We start from the raw sequence: 21,973 nt of genomic DNA, 5'->3' as shown, positions 1-21,973 counted from the left end.
GGGGTACGACCTTCCCAAGGTAAAGTGAAGGGGAGTGTGCTGTGGCCTAAACATGACCACTGTGAACAGCGGGAACCAGACGCTTAGGTCCTTCAGAGCTCTGAAGGACCTCGAGGCTTGGCTGGGGGATGGGGGAGGGAAGAATGATAAGAGATGAAGCAGCCTTTAAGAAGCCCAAGTCCACCAATGTCAATTTTTAAATGTCCTCGTAACTTTCTAGGAACGACACTGCTCTTCACTTGCAGGAGAGAAATACACATTGGTAAGACTGCTGCTGCTCTTCTCTCTCCAAGTAAAAAAGCTGAGAATAAGAATCTATGATGGTAGGTACTAGATAAAAATCTCCATTTCTCTCTTATGAGACACATTCTCATAGAATGTTAAGGAAAATATGTCTTGAAATCTACAAACAAAAGAAAAAATCCAACTGACATCAGGAACCTACAAAAAATATACATTTAAAAAGTCAGTGTTTCAGGCACCTAAATTATCAACAAATCACACTATCTGCATGGAAGATCCTGGAAACATGTAGATATCTCCACAGAGATTATCTCTGCCTAAAGACACAGACAAGTATGTTTTTTCTGACATTACAAGGAGAAAAACAGTTGAACACTGTTGCACATTGCCTAAGAAACCACTGTTCTTTGAAATAGACTCAATACAAGCAAAATGTCTAACAAGTTCTAGCATTTTTTCCCTCCTGTTCTAACAGTCTTTTAAAAAATTAAGCAAAAAGAAAAACATTGGAAAAAATTAGTATTCTAGATATTAATAACTACTCACATCTACAATGAGTAGATGTTTCTTACAGTTTAAAAACTTTTTTCAAATATCTCTTAATTTCCTTCAAATAGCTCTGAATTTAACTAACAGATATGCAGACAGTATCCACTATGGGCAAAGCACAGGAATTCTAGAAACGCCTAAGTCCCAGTACTAGCCCAGATGACTTTGGAATCTAATAGAAAATGCAAATGTATACACAAGGAACTTCAATTTTAACATTAGTGCCTTTTTAAAGGTTAAGTAGAAAGTGCTTTAAGAACACCACAAAGGAAAGAGCCTGAAGGGGTGATGTCACAAAGCAGGTGACAAACAAGCTGGGGCCACAGCAGCAGTTCCTAATCCAGTTGATCTCCACAACCTTCTGAGGAGATTCTCTCTCCTTCTTTCCATATTCGGATATTTATATAACATAAAACAAAATATTTAGAAGCATTCTAGGACCACATACACATAGAATTTTATAGACTATTTGTAATCATCTATTTTCAACATTGTCATCTTTCAGATAAAGAAAATGAGATCAGGCCTCACTCCAGACACTGAATCAAAATCTCTGTGGGGGTAGGCCCAAAGTCCACATCTTTAAAAAAATTAAATAAATACACAGGTTATTGGAATCCTCAAGGTACAAGAAGTACTATGTTGGACAGTAAGGGAAAGGGCAATCTAAGGAAAAAACCATGTGAAGAAAGCACTTGGCCATGAAAGTGCAAATGAGCACAGTGTGGGCAGGAATGGTGGGAGATGAGGTTGAATGGGGGGTGGGTTCAGGAAGTGAGGGGCTTTGTATTAATATATCACGCTAAGGCCTTGATAGTTGAGTCCACAGTGATGAAAATCCATTGAAGATTTTTAAAATAAGAAAGTGAGGCTATCGACCCTCTACTTCTATGAAGAAAGGAACCGAACAAGGAGGGTGTAGGGCAGGTCAGGAGGCTGCTGTCCCAATCTCTTTGAGCAAGCAGGGCCTGGAGCTGCTGGAGGAGAGCGAGGAGAGGGCCAATCCAAAGAGCACTTGGTGCTGGAACTGTCAGGGATGGTCCCTAGATAAGGAGATCGAGAATGGAAAAGGCAACAAGTTGTTGATGGATGATGACGACGTTACTCAGGACCAGGAAATAGGGAGAGGAAGAGCAGTGTCGGGGGCAGGAATCATCTATCAGGTATGCTTAGCTTGAGAGTGCCCAGTGGACCAGTGTGCACACTTCCAAACATAGTTTGGAAACAAAGGTCTGGAGCCAGCAGGGGAAATGTGAATACGGCAATAATGGATACAGCTGAAGGAAAGCTATGGAAAGACAAGAAGCCATAGGGCAGAATCTTAAAGACCTGTAATGGACATGTCCAAGACCAAGTACCAGGAGCAGCAGAGGAAGCAGAGCAGCAGTCTTATCAGGAGTGTCAGAATGAGGAGACCTGGGGTGGGGTACGGTGCTGGGGTGGGGGTGTCAAGAAGTAGTGGTCATTGTCAAATGTCACAGGGCGTAAAGCCCAAAATCAGCCATCTAATTTGGCAATTGCAACTTTATTGGTGACCTCAGGGAGAGTAGTTGAAGAGGATTGTCCAGAGGTAGAAAGCCACACTGTATAGATGAGGAAACTAAGTCTCGGTGTTTAGGTGACCTATCTAAAACCATACAGCTTAAGAAGAATTCACACGTTTATCCACTAAATGCCAGGATAACTGTGCAGGAGATAGGAAGATGCATGGTGTGTGGTCTTGCTCTAAAAGAACAAAGGGAGAGAGTCACAGACACAGAGCTAGAAGACCAGCGGGAACCCAGAGGAAGGAGAGTCAAACCCCCTGACTGGGGGGAAGCCTTCCAAAGGCATACTTGGCACTTGGGCCTTGTAACCGAGCTACGAAGGATAGGAAGGATTGGGACAGACGATGGCAGGAACTCAAGGAACAGGGAGCAGAGTAATTCATATCAAAAAAAATCTGTAGGACATTTAGATGGGGAAGTTCAGGCTGTCACTCTACTAGAAAGACTAGAATATATACACACCCAGACATTTGAAAAACTGTTTTAAAAGGTCTTAAATGTCAACCTTTCCCAAACCAAAACTCTTAGTCATTCTTTTGTGTGTGGGGTAGGGCTGGGGAAGCAAATGAACACTGGAGAGGGAGAGAGCAAGAAAGACCATGCAAGCATGTGCCTCCAAAAGTCTAAAAGGGAGTTTTTGCCCTGCAGACTAACACGGCTACAATTTATGTGCTGTACTTCCCAGTGATTATCTCACTTAATCCTTAGAATAGGTGTTATTTGATCTATTTTATTCAACCAACTTATGTACCGAGCTCAAGGTCACATATAATAAGAGATGGTGCCCGGACCCAAACCCAAGCCTGACTGACTCTAGGCTCTTCCACGGCTGCCTCTTTGCAGGGCTGGCCTCTACTTCCAGAGAATGTCTGAAGACTAAACCCTATCACCACAGGTAAGATTCTTTTTTTTTTTGAGACAGAGTCTCACTCTCTTGCCCGGGCTAGAGTGCCGTGGCGTTAGCCTAGCTCACAGCAACCTTAAACTCCTGGGCTCAAGCAATCCTCCTGCCTCAGTTTCCCGAGTAGCTTGGACTACAGGCACGCATCACCATGCCCGGCTAATATTTTCTATTTTTAGTTGTTTGGCTAATTTATTTCTATTTATAGTAGAGACGGGGTCTTGCTCTTGCTCAGGCTGGTCTCGAACTCCTGAGCTCAAGCAATCCTCCCTCCTCGGCCTCCCAGAGTGCTAGGATTACAGGCGTGAGCCACCGCACCCAGCCCACAGGCAAGATTCTAAACAAAGATGTTGTCAGCCACCAGACAACATCCTATTTCACAAAACATCAACATAAGGCTACTTTTGTATACAATAAACACGATCGAAAATATCCTATGTGGAGTTAATATATGTTTGTTTTGGTTTGTTATAGGTCAGACAGGATGCAGGAAGAAGCAAGGATTAAAAATCTTAGCTAACTGAAGATTTACTTACACCTCATTTTATACAAAAGATGACTTTCAAAAAAAGTTGAACATAAAAATACCTATGAAAGTAATAGTTTTAGATATACCACAGAGGTTGCCCTTTAAGGTGCTTGTTTTACATGAGGTGGTGAGGAAAGTATTTTCCTCAACACAAGTGACTTGGCTCAACTTAACAATTAAGTTAGTGTCTAGGGGCAAGGTTCGAAAGCCTACTTACTGCTCAGTAATTTATGCCACTGCAAAGTAATAGCAACAAGATTAACCTATTTTTAAAGATTTGCAAAGAAAATTTTAATAATGCCCCAAAATAAATTTGTAAAAGCATTTAGGTAGTTTAAAAAGCATTTTCAAAGAGAAAACAGACATCATAAAAGACTGGTAGATTTTTACCATATAAAGATTTAAAGACTATGTATGGCAAAATGCAAAAAACAAAGTAAAAAGACAAATGAAAAGTGAGGGAAAATATCTATAAAGCTTATGATAGAAAAGACCATTATTTATGTAATATACAAAGAACTCTCATACAGCCAAAAGAAAATTATGAACTACCAAACAGAAAACTGGGCAAAAGGCACAATTTACAAATGTCGATATCCAATAAAATCTGAGAAATATTCTCTCCTAATTATAAGTAAAGTGCAAATTAAACCGTCAGTGAGGCACTATTTTCACCTAAGTGCTGCTGAGGAAACGAGGGAGCTGGCGCCCTACCTTGCTGATCTGACTGTGACTTGCTGCAGCTCTTTAAAGAAAACTGGACAGTGGCCATCGGAACTTAAAATGTAATATCCTTTACCAAGAAATTCAACACCTACAGGTTTACCCCAGATAAAGTGGTACAAACGCACAGAGGGTTATGCATACACCGAGGTCCAGTACAGCACTGTCCAAAGCAAATATGAACAGTGTTCATCAACAGGGGCTATTAAATAAATGGTCTATTTCACATCTATAGAAAAGCAGCCATTTCCATTTCCCATCAGTAGGAAAAAAGCTAGATTATTCAATTAATGTAACTGGGGTAATTGGCTTTCCTTTTGGAAACAATTAAGTTACACCCCAGTTTTCCAAACTGTGTTGCTAATGTTAATTGCATATTTACTGTGCTAAGCACTGTGTGGAGGTGTGAGCACACGCCCCTCCATGCCTGGCCAGCGTAGAGCACAAAAGACTGACAGCACTGTCTGCAGCACTCTCGATATCCACCACCAGGTCTGTGCCAAGGCCACGCTTCCCACAGGCTGCTCTCCCAGCACATGGGTGTGGCAGGGAAGGTAATGCAGGACCCATCGGAAGACACAGGACTCTCTTCTGAAGGGTGGCTCTGTCTGAGCCTCTTCCTACCCAGCCTTCCTTCCCTCCCCCTCTCCTCCAGAGGGGTCAGTCCAGCAGGTGGCAATCTCCTACCTGCCTCCAGCTCCCTGCAGCTGTCTCACGCAGGTATGCTCTGCAGCAACTCCTGCTCATCTAACTGCTCCTTGGCATCTGCTCCTCAGTCACAACTGTTCTAAGCACTTTACAATTACAATCTATTTAATCTTTACAACAACCTTATGAGATCAATTCTATTTTTATCTTCACTTTACAGATGAAGAAACAGAGACAGAAACAGTATAACTCGTCACAAATCAGGCGGTCTGGATCAAGAGCCTGAATTCTTGATCACTACATTATACTGCCTAGTACATTTAAAAATAAACTCCAAATGGAATAACAGTCGATACACAACCATCGTGGTCATTAGTGCTAGTTATCTATACCTGGTTCTCCTCTCCTTCTAGGTAGATGGAAGGATATATTTCCTAATCCCTTGTGAGGACTAGTTACGGCTGGTGAATTGTTAGCAGAAGTGATGTGTGTCACTTCTGAGCCAGAACTCTTAAGTTCCAGGACACAAATCCTCAGAGCTGTGTTTCTGTCTGTAATGTTACAGAAATGATGAGCAGCAAAACCCTTTGCCTGTCCATGATTAAACAAGTAGCAAGAGAGACCTTTACTGTTTTAAGCCTGTGAGATTTGAGGATAGTTTGTTACCATAGTATAACCTAGCTTATCCTGACTTGATGTGATAACTAAAACTATATATGTCCTAGACAAGAAGGTAAGAGATTATATAATATAAATAACAAGAATATCAATTTTATGTAGTAAACAGATTTACTACATAAAAATTTAAAATTTCTATGTAATAAAAAATAGTAAAAACATTGTAACAATGTGGAAGAAAAAAGGACATATATATACATATGAAATATGTAACAAAGGGTTAGTATTCAAAATATAGATAGAACTACTAAAATATAATAGGAAAAAGATAAACATCGATTCAAAAATGGGAAAAATAACACAAGTCATAGAAAGAAACTAAAAATTAGATTAAATCATTTCTTTTTAATGTGGTAAAAAGAATTACATAGGTCTATTGTGTTTTGACATGGAAGATCACCGAGAAATACTGTTAAGTGAAAAGCACACGTTGCAAAATAGAAGAAACATCCAAACTGTGTATATACATTCATTCATTAAACACGCTTTCCTACTCTGTACTTACAATGAGCCTATTATGCACTTACTATGTGCTAGATATTAACATGGTCTCCATGTACTACATTCATAAACACTATACTTCACTAATTGTAGATGCTCAACAAACACCAGAAGTGTGCCAGGCACAGTGCATTGCAATGTGCTCTACAAGGACAAGGTCATGCAATCCTCATGACCACCTTGCACAACCAGGCACCCTTACGGCAGAGCGGGTGTTATTAACAGTGTGCTGTTCTGCTTTCATACGCACAGGCCAGGAAAAGCCAGACATTAAACCATTAGATGTGGCCATCTCTACGAAGGAGGTAATAGAGAAGGACATAGGACTTGAAATATTCCAGTATTTCCAATTGTACATGTACAATGAAGCCTCCTGGGCAAACCCTTCCTTTCTGATCTTATTCCTTCCATTCCCCTCCCCAAGAGTAACTACTAGCCTTAAGTTGGTTACAGTATTCTCATGTATATTTTTATACTTTTACCACTTGTATATTTTACATGTCGTATTGGCTTTGAATGTTTTAAATTTTATAAAAATGGGGTAAAACTGAATGTAGGCACCTGCAATTTTTATTCACGTAACATTATGTTACTAACATTTACCTACATTTATCTATACACGTAGCTCTACCTCATTTACCAACCTGTATTATATTCTATTTTGTGAATACCTGGAGTAGAACTTACAGGTCAAGCATCAGCCACTTAATGCGATTATTACTAAATTGCTCTCCTAAGCAGTTTGTGCCTATTTACACTCCCACTAGCAGTGTGAGTTCTACTCACAACAGCTGGTACTGTCAGCTTTTAATTTTTCCCAAGTTAATAAATGTAAAATGTTAACAAATTAACTATTTGTTAAACTGTATTTCCCCAATCACTAGCCAGGGTGAGCATTTTTCATACGTCTACTGGACATTTAGTATTCTATTTATATCCTTTGCCCATTTTTCTATCAGGATATGTTTTTCTCACTGATTTTTTTTAATTTCAAAATATTAAGGGGTTACAAAGGTTTCTGTTACATGGATATCTAGCATAACACAAAGTTGGGGCTTTTAGTGCACCTGTCACAAGAATAGCATTCATTGTAACTGGCAGGTAAAATTTTACCCCTCACCCACCCTCCTGTTTGGTTTCCAATGTCTTCTACATCTCTTTGTGCCTGTGTGCACTGTTTAGCTCCCCATTATTAGTGAGTATATGTGGTGTTTATTTTTCCATTCCTGAGATACTTCACTTACGATAATGGTCTTCAGTTCCATCCAAGTTGCTGCAAAAGACATTATTTTATTCTTTTTTGATGGCTGAGGAGTATTCCATGGTATATACACACAACATTTTCTTTATCCACTCAAAAAATGACAGGCACTTAGGTTGATTCTACATCATTGCAATTGTGAATTGTGCCCTGATAAACATGAGTCAGGTGTCTTTTTAATAAAATGACTTCTTTTCCTTTGAGAAGATACCCAGTAGTGGGACTGCTGAATCAAAAATGGTAAGTCTACATTTATTTCTTTGAGGAATCTCCATACTGTTTTCCACAGAGGTTATATTAATTTGCAGTCCCACCAACAATATGTAAGTGTTCCTTTCTCTCTGTATCCATGCCAGCATCTACTGTTTTTTGACTTTTTAATAATGGCTATTCCAACACGAGTAAGGTTGTATCTTACCGTGGTTTTAATTTGCATTTAGCTGATGATTAATGATGGTAAAAATTTTTTCATATGTTTTTTGGCCATTTGTCTATCTTCTCTTGAAAAACTTCTGTTCATGTCTTTTGTCTACTTTTTAATGGAGTTGTTTGTTTTTTTCTTGCTGAACTGAGTTCTTTGTAGATTCTGGATATTAGCCCTTTATCGGATGTATAGTTTGGAAATATTTTCTCCCATTCTGTAGGTTGTCTACTTACTCTGTTGATTATTGACTTTGCTGTACAGAAGCTTTTTAATTTAATTAAGTCCCATTTATTTTTGTTGCTGCTATATTTGTCTCTGGGGTCTTAGTCTTAAATTCTTTACCTAAGCCAGTATCTATTTCCTACATTTTCTTCTTGAATTTTTACAGTCTCATGCCTTACATTTAAGTCTTTTATCCACCCTGAATTAATTTTTATATATGGTGAGAGACAGGGGTCCTGCTTCATTCTGCATGTGGCTATCTGGTTTCCCCAGCACCAGTTATTGAATAGGGCTTCCTTTCCCCAGTGCATGTTGTTTTCTGCTTTGTCGAAGATCAGTTGGTTGTTGGTAGATGGTTCTATTCTGGGTTCTCTATTCTGTTCCATTAAATTTATGTCTCTACTTTTACACCAATACCATGCTGTTTTGGTTACTATAACCTTGTAGTATAATTTGAAGTCAGGTAATGCAATGCTTTCGGATTTGTTCTTTTTGCTTAAGACTACTTTGGCTATTTGAGCTCTTTTTTGGTTACAAATGAAACTTAGAATTATTTTTTCTAGATCTGTAAAATACAAGGTTGGTATTTTGATGGGGATTATGTTGAATCTGTAAATCACTTTGGGTAGTATGGACACTCTGACCACATTGAGTCTACCAATCTATGAGCATGGGATGTTTTTCCATTTGTTTGTGTCATCTATGATTTCTTTCATCAGTGTACTGCAGTTCTCCTTGTAGACATCTTTAACATCCTTGGTTAAGTATATTCCTAGGTATTTTCTTTTTTTTTTTTTTTTTTTGTAGCTATTGTAAATGGCATTGAGTCCTTTATTTGACTCTCAGCTTGACTGTTATTAGTATATAGAAATGCTACTGATTTGTGTACCTTGATTTTGTAACCTGGGCCTTTGCTGAATTTATCAATTCTAGGAGTCTTTTGGTGGAATCTTGAGGGTGTTATAGATACAAGATCATATCATCAGCAAACAGGGACAGTTTGATCTCTTCTCTCATGGTTTGGATACCCTGTACTTTCTTTCTGTTGCCTAACTTCTCTGAGTAGGACCTTCCAGTACTATGTTGAAAAGAAGTGGTGACAGTGGGCACCTTTGTCTTGTTCCAGTTCTTAGGGGGAATGTTTTCAACTTTTTCCCACTCAGTATGATGTTGGCTGTGGGTTTGTCATATACGGCTTTTACAATTTTGAGGTATGTTTCTTCTACACCTAGTTGGTTGAGGGTTTTTATCATGAAAGGGTGGTAGATTTTATCAAATACTTTTTCCCCATCTATTGAGATGATCATATGGTCTTTCCTTCTGCTTCTGTTTATGTGGTGAATCATGTTTACTGATATGCACATGTTGGTACCATCCATACACATCCCTAGAATGAAACCCACATCATCACAGTGAATTATCTTTTTGCTATGCTATTGAATTCAGTTTGCTAGTATTTTGTTGAGGATTTTTGCATCTATGTTCATAAGGGATATTGGTCTGTAGTTTTTTTTTGTTTGTTTGTTTGTTTTGAGACAGAGTCTCACTGTGTTGCCCGGGCTAGAGTGCCGTGGCGTCATCCTAGCTCACAGCAACCTCAAGCTCCTGGGCTCAAGCGATCCTCCTGCCTCAGCCTCCCGAGTAGCTGGGACTACAGGCATGCGCCACCATGCCCGGCTAATTTTTTGTATATATTTTTAGTTGTCCAATTAATTTCTTTCTAATTTTAGTAGAGACGGGGTCTCGCTCTTGCTCAGGCTGGTTTTGAACTCCTGAGCTCAAACAATCCGCCCACCTTGGCCTCCCAGAGAGCTAGGATTATAGGCGTGAGCCACCGTGACTGGCCTGGTCTGTAGTTTTTTGTTGTTGTTGTTGTTGTTGTGTCATTTCCTGGCTTTGATATCAAGGTTATACTAGCTTTGTGGAATGAGTTAAGGAGTATTCCCTCCTCCTTGATGTTATAGAATAGGATAGGTACCAATTCTTCTTTGTAGGTTGGTAGAACTTGGCTGGGAATCTGCCTGGTCTGGGGCTTTTGTTTGCTGGGAGATTTTTTATTACTGTGTCAATCTTGCTGCTCATTATTGGTCTGTTTAGGATTTCTATTTCTTCCTGGTTCTGGCTTGGGAGGTTGTATGTTTCTAGAAATGTATCCATTTCCTCTATGTTTTATACTTTGTGTGCAAAAAAGTTTTCATAGCATTCACAGATATTTTGTATTTCTGTAGTATCAGTTGTAATGTCTCCTTTTTCTTTTCTGGTTGAGGTTATTTGAGTCCTATCTCTTCTATTTCTGGTTAATCTGGCTAATGGTCTATTGATTTTGTTTATCTTTTCAAAGAACCAACTTTTTGTTTCATTGATCTTTTGTTTTTGTTTTTCTTTTTTGGGTTTTTTGTTTGTTTCCATTTTGTTTAGTTCTGCTCTGAGCTTTGTTATTTTTTTTTCTTCTTCTTCTGCTGGCTTTGGTTTGCTCTTCTTTTTCTAGTTCCTTGAGGTGTGACTTTAGGTTGTTAATTTGTGATCTTTCTGTCTTTTTGATGTAGGCATTGAGGCTATGAACTTTCCCTTTAGGACTGCTTTTGCTGTATCTCACAGATTTTGAAAGCTTGTGTCTCCTTTGTTGTTCAGTTCAAAGAATCTTTTGATTTCCATCTTAATTTCATCATTGATCCAAGGATTATTCAGCAGCAGGTTGTTTAATTTCCATGACTTTGTGTAGATTTGTGTGTTCCTCTTGGAATTGATTTTTATAGTTTTATTCCACTGTAGTCTGAGACAATACATGGTATGATTTAGATCTTTTTGAATTTGCTGAGATTTCTTTTATAGCCTAAGATATCATCAATCTTGGAAAATGTCCCGTGTGCTCATGAGAATAATGTATATCCAATAGTTTTTAGATAGAATATTCTGTAAATGTCTGTTAGGTCCATTTGTTCTAGAGTCCCATTTAAGTCCGGTGTTTCTTTACTGATTTTCTGCTTCAATGATCTGTCCAGTTATGTCAGTGGGGTGGTTAAAGTCCCTGGGAATTAAGATACTATTATCTATTTCTTTGCTTAGATCTAGTAGGATTTGCTTTATGAATCTGGGAGCTTTTATGTTAGGTACATATATATTTAGGATTGTTATGTCTTCTTGTTGAATTGTTCCCTTTGCCATTATATAATGGCCATCTTTGTCTTTTTTTTTTTTTTATCATTTTTGATTTAAAGTCTATTTTAACCGGTATGAGAATGACTACGCTTGCTCACTTTTGGTTTCCATTTGCGTGGAATATTTTTTCCATCCCTTTATCTTGAGTCTGTGCAACTCCTTGTGAGTTAATGTGTTTCTTGGAGACAGCATAAACTTGGCTTATGTTTTTACATCCATTCAACCAGTCTGTGTCTTTTAAGTGGGGCATTAAAGCTGTTCGTGTTCAGTTTTAGTGTTCATATATGGAATACTGTTCTGTTCATCATATTGGATAATATCCTGTTGCTTTGTTTTCCCTCTTGTGCTACTGTTTTATAAGAGCTATGAGCTTTAACTTTCAGATATTTTTACACTGGTGGGTATCTATCGTGCTTTTCCATGTATAGTGCACTTTTGAGCATTTCCTGTAGGGCAGGTCTAGCAGTGGCAAATTCCCTTAGTGTTTGCTTGTCTGGAAAAGTCTTTATTTCTCCATCATTTATGAAACTTAGTTTTGCAGGATACAAAATTCTTGGCTGACAATTTTTCTGTTTAAGAAGACTAAAAATGGGGCCCTAATCCCTTTTGGCTTGTAAAGTCTCTGCTCAGAAGTCTGCTATTAGCCTGATGGGTTTTCCTTTGTAGGTTAGTTGCTGCTTTCATCTTGCAGCTTGTAGAATTTTCTCCTTCATTTTGACTTTGGCCAGGTTGATGACTGTGTGTCTTGGAGATGTCTTACTTGCTATGAATCTACCTGGTTTTGGATCACCATCTTGTATCCAGATATCTGAATCTGGGGCAATACCAGGAAAGCTTCCCTCAATAATTCCCTCCAATAAGTTTTCCACACTTACTGCTTTTTCTTCTTCTCTCCTCAGGGATACCTACAATCCCTATATCAGCTTGTTTCACACAGTCCCATGTTTCTTTTTTTTTTTTTCCCCACATAGCCAATGGACATAGTCCCGTATTTCTCTGATTGTTCATTCTTCTTCATTTTTTTTTTTTTCCTGCATCTTTTATTACCTGGGTTAGTTCAACAACCTTGTCTTCAGGCTCTGAAATTCTTTCTTCTACTTGGTCTAGTCTGTTGTTGAAGCTTTCTGTTGTGCTTTGAAATTCCCTAAATGACTCTTGTTTCTTTAAGTTCTGTTATATCCTTTCTTATGTTGTCTAGCTCTCTAGCAATTTTTTCATTTTTTTCATTGATGTCCTGAAATATTTTTTTTTTTTGGCTTGTGTTGGTTTTCAACCTTCTCTTCAATCCCATTCATCTTATTTGCCATCCATATTCTGAATTTCCTTTCTGACATTTCAGTGATTTCCTTTTGGTTGGGATCCTTTGCTATAAATCTAATGTGATCCTTTGGGGGGTGTCAAACTAACTTGTTTTTTCATGTTGCCAGAGTTCTTTTGCTGGTTTCTTTTCATTTGGAACCTCTTCTCTCAGTTCAGGGTAGATACGTTTGTGACACACCTGTTTTCCTTTGCTGGGAATTCTACTTAGTGAAAAGGAGGAGAGGTCCCTTGACAGGGCTTTTCTGACCTATTCCTGAAGACCGACTTGGCAGGAGAAGGGCAAATGCACTGAGAGCCTGTAATGCAGCTGTTCTGTATTGTCTCATTCCCCTGTCATTGTCAAAGTCCAAGCTAGCGATGGATGATCTTCGTGTGGAGTGGTGGCTTGTTCCCCAGGCCATTGCTGGAAGCTCGGGGCGGGGTCCCTCTCCACGTAGGCTGGCATTGCTGGAGTTGCTCTGCCTGGGTCTCCTTGTGCCGGTGGCAGTGGCAGCTGGGCAAGACTACCTAGGCAGTGGTCACAGGTATCAGGGCTGTGGGCGTTCACTCCACCTAGGTCCAGGTACAATGGTGGCTCAAGGCTAGTGGGGCCCCTGGCGGAGTGTTGGACCTTGACAGCAGTTCCCAGGGAGAGAGCTGCAGGGCCTGGAGGCAGCACGAGAGCCACATGGGTGGGGCTGAGGGGCCACAGGGCCAGGCAGCAGTGCAGGAGCTGTGTGGGTGGGTCTGCAGGCCCTGAGACAGCACAGGAACCTCAGCGTTGAGGCCATGGGGTTGGGCAGCAGCACAGCAGCCTCTGGGGCAGAGCTGTGGGGCTGGGCCACCTGGCTGCTGGGGGTCCCCCGCTGCGCAGGGCTTGCTGAGACAGTCACTGTGAGACGCCCAAGATGGTGTCCGTGGTGATCATTCTGCTCAAATTCCCTGTGAGGGTGAGGGGTACTTGGCTCCTAGCCATGGGATGTGCAAGAGCATCTGCTCTCCCTGTTCCCTCCCCGGCTCAGCTGGGGTGATGTGGAGGCAGCTAAAGCAAAGCGAGCGCTGTGTAGAACAGGCGCTCTGGACCTAAGGGCACAGAATGGCCTCAGCTGCAGCAACCTAGGAACAGAAGCCACCAGGTCCCTGCTGTGCCCACTCTTCAGTGCAATGTTGCTGCACAGGCTCCAAGCAGCTCCCTCGTCAGTCCGGGGTCAGAGGATGGGGTAGGTTGGTAAAGGGGTCCTTAAAGCTTGGGCTGCAGTGTCCACAGGGGTAGCATGGAGCCCTAGGGCTCTCTCCTATCCTTCTCCACATGTGGATGCCTCCCCCAGATACCTTCTGATCTTGCCAAGTGGATCGTCCTGTCACATTCTCCTTCACTGAGTGCCCCCTGTCACTTCTCCAATGATTCACAGTGCTCTCTCCAAAAAGGCCCACCCATAGGTGGGCAACCACCTGCAACTTTTGATCTTCTCCTTGAGAGCAGTGCCCTCAGGCAGCTTCTAGTCCACCATCTTGCCCCGCCTCCAAAATTGATTTTTTTTTTTTAAAGAATTCTTTATGTATGTGAAACTGATCTTTCACAAATAGCATCTCTCAGTCTATGGCTTGTCTTTTATGTATGATGTCTTTTCCAATAGCAATTTCCTTTATGGTTTGTGCATTCTTTGGCTTTTGCTTTTTGCACTATACATACAACTGTGTTACATGAATACCTGGACACTTAAAAAAAAATAGTTCAAGTGTGATCATATCAATGAGTGAGAGAAACTAGGAATTCTGAATATTCTTCTTATGACATTAAAACATTTATTTATACCTATTTCCTACTTAAACCAAATATCTTAGTGCTCCCAGTGCTAACATTTTCTGATTCTGTGTAATAAATGTTATTACATTTCACAAAACCTAAGTTACTCTCAATGCCCACATGAGATCAGTGTTACCTCCGCTTTACAGGAACCAGCAGGCATGGCAGATTTAGGATCTCAATCTGTGGGCTTTCCGTCTTATACTTTTTCCATTTGGTTCCAAAGTTGAATCTGATCTTGTCATTTTCTCGTTTTTACTAAGGGTACCTAGACTTTAATTAATGTATGGCTAAGAAAATGTACAAATGTCATCCACAAATTCACATTCTGTCTCTATGACAGTATATTTTCTCTATGTTTTTAAGCTCTAAATTTCCTTCCACTTAATTAGAACACAAGAAGTGAGTTTCCGTGGTGTTAAAAATGCATATCAAGCTATGCATTTATCATTGAGCAATTTTCCAAACAGATCTGCACTGTTGAATATGATAGCCACTGGTCACATGTGGCTAAGAGCACTTATATGTGGCTATTCCAAATTGAGATGTATTTTAAGTACTAAATACACACCATACTTCAAAGATAGAGTATGAAAAACAAAAAAAGAATATAAAATATCTCATTAATAATTTCATATCTATTACATATGCAAATAATATTTTGAATATACTGGTTAGATAAAATATATTGTAAACATTAATTTTACCTGTTTATTTTTACTTTTTTAATGTGTCTACTAGAAAATTTAAAATTATATGTGTGGTTAGCATTTGTGGCTCACATTGTATTTCTATTGGACAGCACTGGTACATCTCATCTACTTCATTTAAAAGTTAAAAATTTTTTTTCCTTCTTATGAAAAAATGGCCACACATGCCAAACAAGAGCTTGTTAATTACCTCTACATTAGAATTAAGCATTCTACAATAAGCCAACAATTAATAAATTTAGAGTAAAAAACCAAATTTCAAGACGGCTCAAAGTGATCCTCAACAAAACAATAAAAGCAGCCCAAAACATCAATTGCTACACTCACATCTCTACCAATGAAATATAAAAATATGCTCTAATGTTTTTAAAATAATAAATAAGTGGATTTTGGATAACACGTTTATATTCTCAGCCAGTCTTTCTGAGATCCTGTCCTGATGGGAAGGGGGAGTGGGCAGGAGTGAAGCACACAGCCCAAGGCCAAAGATCAAAGGGGCTCTGAAAGCTCCACAGGGAGAACAACCTTCAGTCCCACTGGCCATGGGCTGGAATCTATCTGTGTTAAGTCTAGCTGCGTAATAATCACCTGGACAGCTAGTTACAAATAGATTCTTAGATATTGGGCCCAGAATTTTTTGTTTTCCAAGTCGAAAATGAGACCTTGAATTCTTTCTCTCTTTTTTTTTTTTTAGATTTCCCAGGCAAAACTCATGTGCAATTATATTTGGAAAACAAGTGTCCTCATCAACCAACCTCATCTGCCACAAACCAACCTCAAAATTAAGTAGAGATAATAGAGCCCCCAAAGGAAAAGGAAAGAACCATTTTTTAAATCTTTATGAGATAATACAAATTAAACCCAAATAATACACCATTATACACCCACCAAATTGCCAAAATTTTAAAGTCTGACAATACCAAGCATAGACTACGATGTAGAGCAGTGGATTTCTCATACATAGCCAACAACTACTTGAGAAAACAGCTCAGCATTTTCTTACAGGATTGAAGATACTCCTGACCAACCACTCCACTACTTACATGTATAACATGGGAACTAGGAGAGACATGCATAAGAATGTTCAACACCAAGTTGTTCATAATAGCCAAATGCAAGAAAAAAAAACATTAACAGGAAAATGACTAAATATACTGTGGTATATTCACACCATGTGAAACTACATAGAACAATGACCATGAAAGAACTATAACTTCTCACAATAAAATGAACTCCAAACACATAATGTGCAAAAGAAGCCATACATCTCTTGAATCCATTCAAAAGAATACATACAACATATAAACATATTTCATAAAACGTCCCGATAAGGAAGCAATAAACCATATCATCTGGGGATGACTACAAAAGAGACAAAACTATAAAGAAGAATATGAAAATGATTATCAGTAAAGTCACTAAAGTGATTACCTATGAAGGGCGGAAGAGGTTACAATAGGAATAGAGATACAGGGAACTTTCGTGGGCTGGTAACCTATTTTTTGGCCAGGGTAGTTATACAGACACTGACTTTTTAGTTTTTGTTAAACTTTACGTACTAATTATAGGTACTTTAATAAACAGACACAAAAAAATATGTAATGGCTCTAATGAAACAGAGGCTTACATAAGTTCAAAGCAGCTATTCCTGTTAAAAGAGCTTCACTTGACTAAATGGAAAGACGCACCATTCTTGGATAGGAAGACTCAGTATCAAAAAGATGTTAATTTCCCAATATGTTAATCATTAAATTTAAGTCCATACAAGAAAAATGTCAACATGATTTTTAAAAAAGAAAAATTGATTTTAAAATTAATATAGAAATACAAACACATAAGAGAGCCAGGAAATTTATAATGGGGGTAGACTTCCCTTTCGGAGGAAAGTAAAGCACCTTTTTTAAAAGCTAAAATGATGAACAAATGAACAAACAGATCAGTGAAATATAACTGGAATTCAGATATAGATTCAAACACATAATGGGTATTCAGAATATGATAAACATAATATTTGAAAAATGTTCTGAAGAAAATAAAAAAAACTCAAGAGCAATAAAAAAAATGAGGTACAATTACATTACATAAACATTAAAAATTCCCTCTTGGCAAAACACTACAAGCAAAGTCAAAAGACAAACAAAAAACTTAAAAGGAATATTAATATAAGTCATATCACCAAGACCTTATTTCCTTAATTTATCTGAAGCTCCTACAAATCAATAATAAAGAATAACCACATAATAGAAAAACAGGCAGAGCAAACAGGTGTGCTCAGTTCTCAGCAAAAGAATTACAAATTACTCATTCACAAGAAAAGATGCCCAAACTCTATAATAAGAGAAATGGAAATTAAAATCAGAATAAAATAACATTTTCACCTATCAGATAAACTTCAAAGCAAATTGTATTGTCAAGTGTATAAGGAAACAGGCACACTGACACATTACTGGTGGAAGCACATACTGATTCAATGTTGACAGAGAACAATTTGGAAATGAGGCAGATGATGTACTTATATTTATGTATATGTACTGCTGCACTGCTATAATAGGAAACACTGGAAAAGATAGGGCATTAGTTAAGTATGGTATGTTAAGTCAGTGGAATGAATGCTCAACAGCCATCCAAAAAATGAGGCAGCCCTTAAGTACCAAGATGAAATGATCCTTTAGATATCCCATATCTAAAGCAGCACACCTTTTTCCCTTGTTAAGAGAACTCAAGAGTTTGTTCAGTAACCAGTCAGCCACTTGCCTCAAGAAAAGACCTTCCCTTAGTCCCATGAGGTGAATAGAGACTGTTCTAGGCCAATCACTGCCAACAACTAATTCAGGAAATGTCCCTGTGCTGCAATTCTTAAAAAACAGACACAATAAAGATACTTGCTTTTTGCCTATGGACTATGCAATTTACAAGAGACACACAGAATGGGAAAGGCACCTGGGAACACCTAGGGTGCCGCCTGAGAGGAATAAATAGAAAAGCAGAACAGAAAGGTTAAAGAACCTAGGGCTTGATGACATTGCTGAGCTACCGAATTAATCACTCCTGGAAGCACTGTCTCTGGAATTCATGAGGTAATAAATATTCCTTCCATAATATCTCTGTAAGGGTATCTGGTAACTGGTAGCAATGGCTGCCCCTCAGGGTCAAGGATCGGGTAAAAGGGAGACTTATTTTTCACCATGTACCCCAGCTCCTATGTACCATGGGCATTTATTATCTTATTCCCAAATAGGTGATTTTTTTAAAAAGTGATACATGCTTGTTTTCAAATTTCCAAACAAAAAACTGAGCACCACGATTTAAGATAGCAATTAGCTCATCTCCCTACACTGAATCTGCAATGCTAGTTTCATCCCACTAAATTTTATGCAATGGCAACCATACCTTAAAGGATATTAGCATTTTCAAATATTTCTAGGCCATCACCACAGAAAAACTTTTTCAAGCAGAAAGTAAATTAAACTCCACTACTATTAATATTAGAGCCAACTTTGGTAAGATAACACAAAACATTTAATTCAAGACTACAACCTCCTTACAAATAGAGAAAATGAATTCAAACCTGCAAATTGGAGAAAATGCATCTTATAAACTATCATAAAAATATACAAATTACCCAGCAAGAGTAACGTTCTGCACAAAATTCAAACTGAATACATCCAAAACTGAATTCATCATTGTATCTGCTCCCTGACCTATCTCATCATCCTACCAAATTAGCCTCTTTCCTCCTAGGTCCCCAGTTTTACTTAAATGGGGTCACTTTTACCCAGCTCCTCAAGCCAGAAGCTCTGAAACCTTTACTCATACTTTTTGGCCTTCCAAAATACTTTTACAGTAATTTCTATAGGCACTTATATTAAATCGTCACTTACTGGCCTATTAGTCTTACTTTCCCTTTAGACTGTTAGCCTCTCAAAGCTTGGGAACAAATTTGATTCATCTATGCATTCCTACCAATCCCTGAGTGGAGTGCCTGGCTCCATCTGTACTTTTAATTTCACCTCAAGAATCTGCTTAAAATCAAGGGGAGTTGACTAAGAGTGTAACAGTTCACATTTATCTTCTAGTTTTCTTTCAAGAGCTTAAAGCTCTTAATATTAATTGCTACAATTAAAAAGTTCATAACTAGAAATGTAAAATAAATACAAGATGCATAAAGATACATTCTATTGAACATTCAATAAACGCTTCTTATATAGGTACAATGGATGAACAACACAGACGCGGCTGTCCCTGTACTCACAAAACTTATAGGCCAGCAAGAGGACCATTAAATGAACACTAACAATGATGACCACTAAGTTTTATGTTAGGTAGAGGACCGGCATCATGCAAACACAAAGTAAAGGGATTTATTTGGTGTGACTCTCTCAGGACTATTTCCTATCTTATGAATTATACGGCTACCGCCCATCCTAATCCCACATAAACCAAACATACTGGGTTCAGCCAGGGAGGAGCCTTATTCTGCCAGGACAGCCCTGTATGTCAGACACATCCTCTTCTCCTCCCCAGACAATGGCACAGAGAACTGCCAGGGTAGAGCCCAGACATCCCATCAACTCCTATTCCCTGCTAAAGCTGATGTTATTAAAAACAGCCAGACTCCCAGGGGGTGATTAACTTACAAATCCCTAAGTATATTCTCAGATCATCCACAGAAACCAAAAAGTAGTGAGCTTTTCCAAATATACAGAAACAGAAAGCAAGTGATTCAATCAAGACACCACAGAGATTAAAAGCAGTTATCGTCTACCTACCAGGTTCATGAGAGCTTACCTCATTTTGATCTCAGTCTTAACCAACTATACAAAATTCCTATAAACTAAAAAGGAATTTATTTATGCTCCCTTGTGAAATTAAAAGGTACTAGATTAACTGCATCTACAACTGCTAAACTATGAAACTCAACTAAAGATGATATACAGAAATATAGTCCAGCTGAAAAATAAATAAAGCTCAATATACATTCCAAAAAATCACACAGAATACAAACACAAAGGAAAGATGGGTCTGCTTCCTACCCACAAAACTGTTGAACTTGCTCTGACAAATGAGTAACCAAGAAGCTCATTCCTGAACAGGATAAAGGGGGATGAATACAAGAACAAAGAACTCCTTTTATAGAGAGGAGAGTTGGTGGGGGCGGGGGGGATATGAATATATATGTATGTATGTATGTATGTGTGTGTGTGTGTGTGTGTGTGTATTTAAATGTTTAGCCCCCAAGTAGTTACAAATAATACCAGCAATTCAGAAGACCTGCTAAAGGGGAAAAGAAAGTAGTCTAAATTCATAATGACTGGATAAACAAATCTGATATATCCATAAATAGGATATTACTTGACAATAAAAAGGAATGAAATATTGACACACATAATAGCATGGATGAATCTCAAAATAATTATGTTGAGTGAAAGAAGCCAGAAAAAAAGAGTGCCTACTGTATGATTCCATTTGTATAAATTTCTAGAAAATGCAAAGTAATCTATCAGTGGTCACCTAGCAGTGGAGGGCAGGAGAGACAGAAGGGAAATAGCACCAAAGGGCACCAGTACACTTTCGGAGGTGAGAGATATGTTTATTATCTTTATTGTGGTGATGGTGTTATGGGTGGATACCTATGTCAAAACATCAAATTTTACACTTTTAATATATACAGTTTATTGTCTGTCATTTATACCTCAAAAAAGCTGTTTAAATTTTTTAAAAAATAAATAAATTTACATTGACCATCTTTGGGTTTAACTGAAAACCTTACAATATGAGTGAGACTACTTTTACTTTTGAAGGATATTTCATTTAAGTTACACATCATGCTTTGTGGGCTAGCAATTTTGGAATGAGTACAGATGTGGAATACTTCAATGTCTATATTGCCTCCCCATTCATCCTTTTCCTGGTTTAAAAGAAGCTAGAAGTATTACAGTGAAAATTCCCATCACTTCAAGTGTCTCACAGAGATTCTCTGGAACTCAATAAATGTCTGATTTTCAGAACACAAGGGACCTTAAAGACCATCCAATCCAACTTTCTCAACTTAAAGAAGACAACTGAAGAGCCCAGCCTCTCCCAGGGAGTTCATCCAGCCCTGTGGCTGTGAGGACAGCTCTATATTGTTGACACCTAACTTTGCAATTTTAGTCTTCCTCTCCAGTGAACTTCAGACATTTACTCAACTGCCCAATAAACCACCTCACTTGAATGTCTAGTTAAGTATCTAAAACTTACTGTGGCCAAAGGGGAACTCTTGACTCTCCTCACCACCAATTCCTCCTCCCCCAAGCTCACCCATTTCAGTAAATGTACCATCATAAACTCCGTTGCTCACCTCCTACCTCCACACAGGGAATCCATTCTTACGTCTTTAACCATGTCTTCAAAGGACATCTCCAAAGTTGCTCCAGGCTCCATCTCCACTGCTGCCATCATTCTCACCCAGACAGTGGCTCCTAAGGTCTCCCAATTTCCTCTTGCCTCAGTCAAGAACAGCAGCCACAGTCATAGGACCATCAATCCCCAGACTTAAAATATTCTAACAGACTACCCACCATGACTAAAACAAAAACCCTAACTCCTTGCTCTGCCCTAAAAGAAGGCGGCCACCTCCACTAGCCAACAATAGTCTACAATATTCTCTCATTGACTGCACTTCAACCACACTGACCTTCCCCAACACACCAAACTTATTTCTACCTCAAGGCCAAGATTTCCCCCATTTTCATCCCTGGAATACACACATATTTCACCATTTGCATCTCAA

The 21,973-nt window shown here is 38.7% G+C and overlaps 1 protein-coding gene across 1 annotated transcript in view; it reads right to left on the bottom strand.

The window, feature by feature from the left end:
- MBOAT2 (membrane bound O-acyltransferase domain containing 2) overlaps positions 1 to 21,973 on the bottom strand; it is a 170,321-nt gene that overhangs the window by 115,081 nt on the left and 33,267 nt on the right. The window lies entirely within an intron of this gene.

This window comes from Propithecus coquereli, unplaced genomic scaffold, assembly GCF_000956105.1.
Source record: "Propithecus coquereli isolate 6110/MARCELLA unplaced genomic scaffold, Pcoq_1.0 Scaffold145, whole genome shotgun sequence".
Classification (NCBI taxonomy): domain Eukaryota; kingdom Metazoa; phylum Chordata; class Mammalia; order Primates; family Indriidae; genus Propithecus; species Propithecus coquereli.
This window is presented reverse-complemented; position numbering and strand designations above follow the sequence as displayed.